Source organism: Mauremys mutica, chromosome 1 (assembly GCF_020497125.1).
Source record: "Mauremys mutica isolate MM-2020 ecotype Southern chromosome 1, ASM2049712v1, whole genome shotgun sequence".
NCBI lineage: Eukaryota > Metazoa > Chordata > Testudines > Geoemydidae > Mauremys > Mauremys mutica.
In genome coordinates this window covers 253,341,533-253,352,114 of record NC_059072.1, presented here as the reverse complement: position 1 = coordinate 253,352,114, position 10,582 = coordinate 253,341,533, and positions in this window count along the sequence as shown.

The following is a 10,582-nucleotide window of genomic DNA, read 5'->3' as shown; positions in this document are numbered from 1 at the left end:
TTTAGGATTAAAACTATTAAGGAAATATTGTTTAATAATGTTTAGTTTATTGTGCCAAGTGTTATTGAATTTCACCAGTCTGCAGTCACTGGGGTTTGGTCAAAAATGGTTGAAATATTGAAAGGACTTTATGGACAAAAAAAGTAAACTTTTAAAATATATAAATCTGCCAAGGTGGGGCAGGAACAAAACTGCAGGGAGCTTGACACAGGAGCTGGGCTGTTTGGGAGTGGTATGTCACTCTGAAACCAAGCTGACAGACGCTGTGGGAACATGACCTAGTGTCTCAACAGAAGCTATCACTAGAAATTCTGCATCCATGACATTAGCAAGTGTTTCAGACAGAATTGGTATCTAGAGAATTGTATTTTGAAAGTCAACAAAGTCAAGAATTTATTGATAAAGAGGTTAACTATTTTATATGTATAATGTTGTAAGTGGGTTTTTTAAATGTGCAAGATAACGTTAATTTCCAATCATGACAGGTAAAAGGCAAAAAAACAATGACGTGCTCTATACGGAAATATATGTTATATAAAGTAAGAGGCCTTACTTGACACAGAACAAAGAAAGTTGCCTCTTATCATCACAGGAAAAAAGTTAAAAAATTGGTACAAGGGAAATAATACTAAGGGAACAGTGTAAGAAAGTTAACAAGGGTCCAGTGTCATAAAGTTAAACATGAAAAGTACTTAAATGGCATGAAAGAAGTTTGTTTTCCCTCCTCAAATACTGTTGCAAGACAAGGCAAGGTCTGGAAAGCCCCAGACGTGTACTGTTGTTTGTACCTGGGGTTCACTTACAGGCAGAGTCGCCGGCATGTGGGTTCACTCTGGGGGATCAGTCTCCAAATTGCAAAGTACAGTTGAGATGCTCGGACACTGGTAAAATAAAAACTGCCTATGCTGGTGATGACAAGTATTGTGTGGTGCTTGAAGAGGGCTGCTTCTTGTAAGCACCCAGGGAATGTTCTTTTAATTGGTCTATGTTCTGTTTCACACCCAAATTTCCTGTGATGATAAATAGAAATATTTTTATATTGTAATTAAAATAAAAGCAAAGTTAAAGTTATTAAAGGAGGCTTTAAAGGCAAAGCAAATTTATAATGTGGAATTACACACTGGTAGGCTGTACCAAAGGAAGTGAGTTTGCACCCTCTGGTTTATACTTTAAGCCTAATATGAATAGTGGTTCCAATAATTACAACTACGGTCTTAGGCATGTGTTGCTGGGTAATAAAACTCGAGAAAGAGAGCACAGGAGGACAGGAATACGATGCAGAAGAAACGAATGCTAATATAAAATAAAGACAAAAGCAAGGAATGTAGTTGACATGAGTAATTAACACTTGTCCAAGCTCATGATCATCTTGTTTCTCAATTATTGAAGTGTCCTTTTCTCTGACCTTGATAAAGGCATGCCCATATCCATTCAGAATGCTGGCATGAGTACGTAGCACCTGGAAGGAAGCCTCATTTCTTGGAGGATAGAAGAAGGGAGGTAAAGAGATCATTAGGCTGAGAACAGAATGTTTGTGCTAAATAAGATAAGTAAATAGGTCAGTAGGCTAAAAAGACAGAATGTCTGAGCCAGCTAACATAAGAGGGAGAATACCCAGGGAACCATTTATTGGCAATGGACAAGATAAGTTAGGAATGTAGAGATGAGGTAAAGACACAGTTGAGCGTGGACAATGCATGGACAGAGCATGCTGCACAGGCACTTGATCCTGCAAAGTAACCAAGCCAATCCAAAAAAACAGGTGATGCAATGTAATGTATATGACGGAAGAGGTTTTCTGTGTAACTTTTCATGTGTGGTATTCCCTATACTCACCTCCTATGCTTGAGTCTGATCAACTCAGCATAGCTTTGCTGACTGCCTAATAAAGGAACCGAAGTGACGAAATCTGGAATCAAACTGTGTTTTGTGGATCCCAGAGAACTGGATGAAGTGCTCTCCCAGAACTGGACAAGGTATTGTGGATAAGCCAAGTAGAAAAGGTGTCCGAGGGAATTCTAACAATAGTTTCTGGGTAACTGCATCTTTGACTATCTCTGTAGTCTGCTCCAGGAATACCTTGTTAAGGTATCAAGTCTGTAGCAATCACCTCTGCCTTGGCAGAGATCTGTCCCTTCTCTCTCCAGACCAGGGTTCTAGGCTGCAGTCCTCTTGCACTTCACTGTGATTGTCCCAAGCAGGTCTGATCAGCTCCTGCTCTTTATTTTCTCTCCAAGGACAAAGACAGCAATTTGCCAGTAACCCAAACAGCTCTTTCAAAGCAGAGGACATTTATTTTAGGATAAGACTACAGAGAAGGAACAAAAAAGAAGTATCTCAGTGCTTTATGACTAGTTCCCCATAAGTCCTTTGGGGACCATGGCAGCAGGGTTGGAACTAAAAGTCATGGCCTTTTGCTGTGCCAAACTCTGAAGTTTAAACGGAGCCTTTCATGCTAAAAGCCCTTTCTTTGTCTCCTTCAGTTGCTGGTACATATTTGAAGCGGTATATGCAAACCACCCCAGAGGATGGTACTTCTCTGGAGCTGTTTACAATCCCAGGAACTGCAATAATCACCCCCCCATTGTTTATAATTCTTAGAGGAGCTGAGAAACCTCCTCGTGGAATAGAATACAATCCCTAGCCCCCAGCAATACAGAGAACATTCATAACATCAAATACAGAAGTCTCTAGCTATGCCTGTGTTGATCTCGGTCTAACTACCTCCTCTTCCACTCCCCTCCAGCTTTCTGTGAGGTTTCCACAGAACACTGTCCCTGGTCCTCTCCTCCCTCTACACCTTATCTCTAGGTGATCACTCTGCAGATGACCCACAGATCTAACTCTCTACTCCAGACCCATCTCCTTCTGTCCAAAGGAAAAAAATTGCCTCATCTCTCTGACTTTGTCTAGCCAAAGCTCAAGCTAAACATGGCTAAAACCAGGGGTGGCTCCAGGCACCAGCACGCCAAGCACATGCTTGGGGTGGCAAGCCACTGGGGGTGCTCTGCCGGTCGCCGTGAGGGCAGCAGGCAGGCTGTCTTCGGCAGCTTGCCTGCGAAGTGTCCGCTGGTCCCGCAGCTTCAGTGGACCTCCTGCAGGCGTGCTGCCGAAGCCGCAGGACCAGCGGACCCTCCGCAGGCAAGCCGCCGAAGGCAGTCTGTCTGCCGTGCTTGGGGTGGCAAAATGCCTAGAGCCCCGCCCCTGGCTAAAACACAGTTGCCCCCCCACCCACCTTCCCTGATACCTACTTTCTTGATCACTATGGACATCCTGCCTGTCACTCAGGCCCATAACATAGGCCTCATCTTCAACTCTGAAGTGTCTCTAGGTCCTCACATCCAAGTTCTATCCAATACCCCGTATTGTCCCGAGTATAGGCCGCACTTTTTCCCCCTAATGTGAGTGTTTAAACTAGGGGTGCGGCCTACAATCGGGATAATAGCCGTGGCGGGAGCCCAGAGCCCTTTAAATCCCAGCCGCGGCAGGGAATCAGAGGGCTCTGGGCTGCCGGCAGCCGCGGGGAGCCCATAGCCTTTTAAATCCCAGCCGCAGCAGGGACTCAGAGGGCTCTGGGCTGCCCGCTGCGGCGGGAAGCCCAGAGCCCTTTAAATCCCAGCCGCGGCCGGGACTCAGAGGGCTCTGGGCTGTCCGCTGCGATGGGGAGCCCAGAGCCCTTTAAATCCCAGCCGCGGCCAGGACTCACAGGGTTCTGGGCTGCCCGCTGCGGCGGGGAGCCCAGAGCCTTTTAAATCCCAGCCGCGGCAGGGAATCAGAGGGCTCTGGGCTGCCCGCTGCGGCGGGAAGCCCAGAGCCCTTTAAATCCCAGCCGCGGCCGGGACTCAGAGGGCTGTGGGCTGCCCGCTGCGGCGGGGAGCCCAGAGCCCTTTAAATCCCAGCCGTGGCCGGGACTCAGAGGGCTCTGGGCTGCCCCAGCCGTGTCCCCGCCTCCCCCGCCGCCCGGCTCCGGCCCCGGCCACGTCCCCGCCGCCCGGCTCAGGCCCCGGCCCCGGCCGCATCCCCGCCCCCCCTGCCGCCCGGCCCCAGCCCCAGCCCCAGCCCCAGCCCCGCGTACCTGCCTCTGCCGGCCGCGTCCCCACCTCCCCCGCCGCCCGGCTCCAGCCCCGGCCGCGTCCCTGCCTCCCCCGCCCCCCAGCTCCAGCCCCGGGCGCGTCCCCGCCTCCCCCGCCGCCCGGCCCCAGCCCCAGCCCCAGGCCCAGCCCCGCGTACCTGCCTCCGCCGGCCGCGTCCCCACCTCCCCCGCCGCCCGGCCCCAGCCCCAGCCCCGGCCCCGCGTACCTGCCTCCGCCGGCTGCGTCCCCGCCTCCCCCACCACCCGGCTCCAGCCCCGGCCGCGTCCCCGCCTCCCCCGCCGCCCGGCCCCAGCCCCGTGTACCCGCCTCCGCTGGCCCCGGCCTCAGGGCTGCCCAGAGGGGGGCGCAAGGGGGGCAATTTGCCCCCGGGCCCAGCAGGGGCCCCGACGAGAGTTTTTCGGGGGCCCCAGAGCGGTGTCCTTCACTCGCTCCGGGGGGCCCAGAAAACTCTTGCGGGGCCGGGCGCAGGAGCTTCTTCTGCTCCTGGTCTTCGCCTGCGGGGGGGGGGTCCTTCCGCTCCGGGGCGGAAGGACCCCCCACTGGCGAGTTACCGCCCAAGCTGGACCCGCTGCCGAAGTGCAGCCTGGTCTTCGGCAGTAATTCGGCTGCAGGGGGCCCTTCCGTTCCAGGACCCGCCGCCGAAGTGCCCCGAAGACCGGGCTGCACTTCAGCGGCGGGTCCCGCTTCGGCGGTACTTTGGCGGCGGGGGCGCCCCGCGGCGGGTCTTCGGGACACTTCGGCGGCAGGTCCCGGAACGGAAGGGGCCCCCCCCGCCGAAGACCCCGGGCCCCCGGAATTCTCTGGGTGGCCCCGCCTGGCCGCGCGTCCCCCACTGCCCGGCGCCGGCCCCGCATCGCCCGTCCCCGCCGCCCGGCTCCAGCCCCAGCCCCGCATCCCTTCCCGGCCGCCCTACTCTGGCTGGCCAGCTACCTGGCTCTGGCCGTCCGGCTCCCGCCACATCCTCCAGCTCCGGGCTCCGGCCGCGTTACTCCTGCCCCGGCCCAGCATCCCGGGGCTCCTGGCTCCAGCCGTGGCCAGACTGTAGTAGGGGAGGGATAGCTCAGTGGAGGGGAGGGATAGCTCAGTGGTTTGAGCATTGGCCTGCTAAACCCAAGGTTGTGAGTTCAATCCTTGAGGGGGCCACTTAGGGATCTGGGGCAAAAATTGGTCCTGCTAGTGAAGGCAGGGGGCTGGACTTGATGACCTTTCAAGGTCCCTTCCAGTTCTAGGAGACTGGTATATCTCCAATTATTTTTTTTTTTTTTTTTTTTTTTTTTATTTTTTAGTGCCGCCAGCCACATCCAGGCAGCGCAGTAAGGGGGCAGGGAGGGGGTGTTGGAGAGAGGGCAGGGGGGTTCGGGGTGGGGGGTGGATAGGGGTTGGGGGGGTCAGAGGGCAGGGAAATTGAATACGGGCAAGGGTCCTGGTGGGGCAGTTAGAAAGGATCAGGGGATGGATGGGGCGGTGGGAGGCAGTCAGGGGCAAGGGTTCCAGGGGCTGTCAGGGGACAGAGAGAACGGGTGGTTGGATGGGGCAGGGGTTCCTGGAGTGGGGGGAGGTGTCAAGGAACGTGGGGGGTTGGATGGGGCAGGAGTTCGGGGGGGGGGCCATGATCCCTAACCCTAAGAACATTTGCTAATGTTGTTGATTGTTGTGCAGGGGAGATGGTGAGAACTGTTCCCATCAGTCTCCTTGTTGTCCATTCCTTTTCCCTTCTTTATTTACAGTATAACTACAAAATAGTTTTCAATATTTCTGAATATATAACATATGCCGTCAAAAGCAGGACTACCAAAAGTGTTAAAAGTGTTAAAAATACTAGTACATGTCTTCCTATTCATTAAATAAAATACTGTTTTACTGTTCTACTAATGTGTATATTTTCTTTAAGTTAAAAAAAGTTAAAAATTTAATTTTTTTAAAATAGCACCAAACTTTAAGGGTGCGGCTTATAATCAGGAGCGGCCTATACTCGGAACAATACGGTAAGTCTTGCAGATTTTTTTTCTGTCTCTCGTCTCTAAGATACAGCCTTTCCCATGGGCGGCCTGTGAACTTCTGACTGGGGGAGGCTAGCCCGCAGCCCCACCACTTCTGAGCCCCCACCCTGCCGGAGCCCAGACACCACCCCCCACTGTGGCCACCAGCTGAGTCCTGCACCAGGCTAGCCCCCCAGCCCCAAAGGAGCGCAGAGGGCAGTTGGTGTATGGCCGCAGCCCCAGCCTTGCCAGCCCCAGCTGGAGCCCTGGGGGCTGGAGCTGCATGCAGGGAGTGGTGGTAAGCTGGGGTGGTGGGGGCACGCCTGGCTGTTTGGGGCAGCACAGCCTCCCCAGCCCATGCAACCAGACGCTCATGGCCTTTCCTATGCATCCACACAGCTAAAACTCTTGTCCAAGCTCATCATCATCACCTTCTCTCTCAGTTATTGAAATGTCCTTTTCTCTGGCTTTGATAAATGCAATCTTGCCCTGCCCATATCCATTCAGCATGCTGCTGCTAAGGTCATTCTCCCAGTCAGTTGCTTCAGCCATGCCACCCCTCTCGCTGCATCTCTCCACTGGCTTCCCCTCCTCTTTCGTCTAAGACAAAGTACTTGTCTTTACTTTCAAAGCCCTTCACAGCTTATCCTCAACCCAACCTAGCATCTCTCATTTGGTACTGAAAGGCTGATGCCGGCTTCCCATTGGCCCATGTTGTCAGCCTCCATTGCCCACTCATCACATTTTCCAACAAGCACCTTCCTGGTTCCTCCCAAGGTGTCCCTAATGCATAAGATAAACACCAACAGAGCCATTTTGTTGTTCTCTCTCAAAGTCCTCTTTAAGACTCTCCTTTGCTGTGATGCGCGCGCGCACACACACACACACGCACGCACACACACACACACACACACGACAATGGCTAGGCTGCTGAGACCACAGCCTATCATGTGCCCCGTATTGTCTTATTATTTCCTTGTACTCCCCCACATCAGGCTGTCTGCGTCTATCTATTGTATGCACTGTTGTATCCATCTATTGTCTTATGCTTAGATTATAAGCTCTTTAGGGTGGGGAATATTGTTTGTTCTGTTTTTGTACAGAGCCTAGCACAGCGGGGTCCTGGTGCTACAACAGTACAAATTAATTAAAACAAACACACACTTTGCCATGGATAGATCTTCTCCCTGACTGCTGTTGCTGCTGGAATACATTGATGTAGGATGTGTGTGTGTGTTAGTTAGTGGACACATGGATCATGGAGAGCAGGTAAGGACCAGCAGGAACCCAGGAACAGTTCAGCTTGATGGGCAACCACTATCTTGATGCTGCCAGGGGTGGTGATGCTTTTCCTGGAGTGACCCCAAAACTGGCTTGGATCAGACTGCAATGCAGCGCAAACAACTTGCCTTTCCGCAGGAGTCCTACTGAATAACCAGCAGGTTGACTAGGCAGGAGCCGGTTTTGGATGTGAAGCTTCTGCACAATGACCACGTCCCTCTTTGTGTGGCTCATAAACAGTCATTTTGGGGATCTAGAAGGGAAAGGTATTGGGTGATTGAGAGAGGAAGGTATTGATTTAATTTTGTCTTTTGGAGAAAAGCCAGTGTCCTAGCCTGGATCAGTGCTCATATTACAGAGGTTTGGGGCGGACAGGTAATGGCTGTGTACCCCACACTCGCAAGGGATGGGTTAATGTGGGCCTGAAGTCAGTTAATATACTGGGCTTCACCTGGAGTGTGGGCCAGGCTTAACTGCTGATGAAGTCCAGCTGGAGGGGCTAGTAGAGGACTATAAAACAGGGAGTTCAGAGTAGACGAGGGCAGCAGGGAGTGAGAAAAGAATTCTGCAGTCACTCTGGGATTTGGTCGACCAGAAGAAAGCCCAGAGGGAAAGCAAGCCCTGGGGTGGTCACCTCCGTAAAGGAGACTGGCAAACAGCCAGGAAAGACAAAGAGCAGCCACCCAGGTGGAGCCGGTGCTGGTGGTGTGCTCTGAAAGAAGGGCAGGAACTGGACTTTCAGGGAGCGAGCTCTGGAAGGTATTAACTGGGGAACAGAGCAGGGGAAACTAGAGAGGAATGAAAGGAAGAAATTAAACTAGAGAGGAAGCCCAAGGAGGGTGGAAGTGGGTTTAAGGATTTAGGATTTTGTTGTGGGATTGCAAGGCCCTGAGAGGCCTGGTCCTAAAAAGGAGGGTGAACCTAGAGAGGTTTTGGGGAGAAGGCCAAGGAAAGCCTGGTAGGAAGAAGTCCAGGGAGGTGGCAGAAAGAAGTTCAGTGAAATGAACCTTGACTGCCCATCCTAGGGCCCCTGGATGGGAGCTCACTGGAGTGGGAGGGCCTGGGTTCCCCCACCAGCCACTGGTAAGGTGGAGTAAGGCCATGAAAAGGGAGCCAAATGCTTCTTTGTAAGGACATTCCAACTTTTATTTGTTGTGACTCGGCTGGAGGGCTGAGTTACAGGAACAGATGCCACAGGGCAGTAGTGACAGTCGGTAGGTGGGGATGCCATATCCTCACTGCCGGTGATACTTCCTGGGGGTAACCAGGATAGTGAGGCACCTCGCTACCACCTGCCCTTAGCCTGCCAGGGGCCAGATCCCTGACACCAACAGGTAGCACAACATTCCCCTCTCAGTCTACACAGGCTCTGCTGTCTCTCTGCCAGTCTCAAAGGTTAGCTCACCTAGAGTGTCTCTCCCAGCATCAGTCAGAACAGTTGTGATCATCCCTTCATAGGACAAACATGCTGGCAGCTTGTCCCCTAGGTGAAGGATAACTGCACCCTCCGATATAGTTCTCCTAATCCATGGTCTTCACTTATAAAAAGGGTAACCCCTCCTAATGTCTGCAGCTTGTTCACTCTCTCCCCCCCCAATCAAGAATCTCTCCTGGAGATTTTGCAATCATGTGATTAGCAGTTAGCACCATCTGTAAATAGACATTCATTGTGAAGTATTCCGTACCCAACCTGCATGTACCAGCCAGGCAGACATGCGTCTCCTGCCTAAAAGAAGCTTGTTTAACACTTTCTTGGGACCAGCCCTGTATTATAGGCCACAGGAATATAATTGTCAGTATATACACACATAGACTATCAGGGTTGGAAGGGACCTCAGGAGGTCATCTAGTCCAACCCCCTGCTCAACACAGCACCAATCCCCAACTAAATCCCCAAATGGCCCCCTCAAGGGTTGAACTCACAACCCTAGGTTTAGCAGGCCAATGCTCAAACCACTGAGCTATCCCTTCTCCCTCTGCCACTGTAAGGACGGCCACACATACAGACAGTTAACAATGATTATGATGACCAGTGTGACAGTCTTTCAGTAGGGTCCTTACCTGGCACTATTGCAAACTGGTATGTAGATACCGGACTTGAGGGAGGGGTGTGTGCACTTGTAACCCTTATACACCCCTGTGCCCTCTGCCAGTTGGCACCAAGAGATCCCTGGGTCACACTGTTCCAGCTGAAAAGAGAAATTGGAGCATCTCATAACACTTTCTGTCACAGATTATTATACAGACTTGAGCCTGAATCCCCACTGCATTACACCTTGTATAGTTATTGACACTTGTATAAGAGGAGTACAAAATCCATGTAAAATGCTACCAAGTTAGTATAGGTTGCAATATACTGTAGTTTGTGGTTCCCAATGTACCTAGCACCACACATTAGGTGTATCATATCTCAGCATAACCCTAACATATCAGATTTCTTACTTAACACATTTTTATTCTGTTCTTCTTAAATGCCAACTTAAAATGATGTGTATTCATGTCTGAGAAAGGTATGTGAAAATATTTGAGGAAACGCAGAATGTACGCCAAATAGTTTAGAAGTTAAGAGGACAGTGTTTTGCTTTTATTTTTACCTTTTTTCCTTTTGCCAGAGGCTTTGTCTTTACTGCTAAAAAGGATGTTTTTATTGTGAGCTAACTAAAGCAGACTAGCTCTCTTGCTGTAAAATTCTAGTGGAGACAAGGTACTATAGTTTTACCCCAAGGTAAACTAGGAGAAGTCTATGTGGGAAAAACAGGTGCCTTGTCTTCTCTAGGATTTCACAGAGAAAGTATAGTTTGTTATTTATCTCACTATTTAAAAAAAAAGCAACACTTTTTAGCAGTGAAGACAAAAACTGAAGGTTCTCTGAAATTTAGGCCACGTCTACACTACCCGCCGGATCGGCAGGTAGTAATTGATCTATTGGGGATCGATTTATTGCGTCTCATCTAGACACGATAAATCGATCCCTGAATCGACGCCCATACTCCACCTTGGCAGGAGGAGTAAGCAGAGTCGACGGGGGAGCCACGGTGATTGACTTGCCGCTGTGAGGATGGCCAGGTAAGTCGAATTAAGATACTTCGACTTCAGCTACATGAATAGCATAACTGAAGTTGCGTATCTTAGATCGATTCCTCCCCCACCCCAGTGTAGACCAGCCCTTAGGGTCAGAAGTTACACAGTCTCGTCCAGACACATTTGGGACACATTTAATCTTGGCAT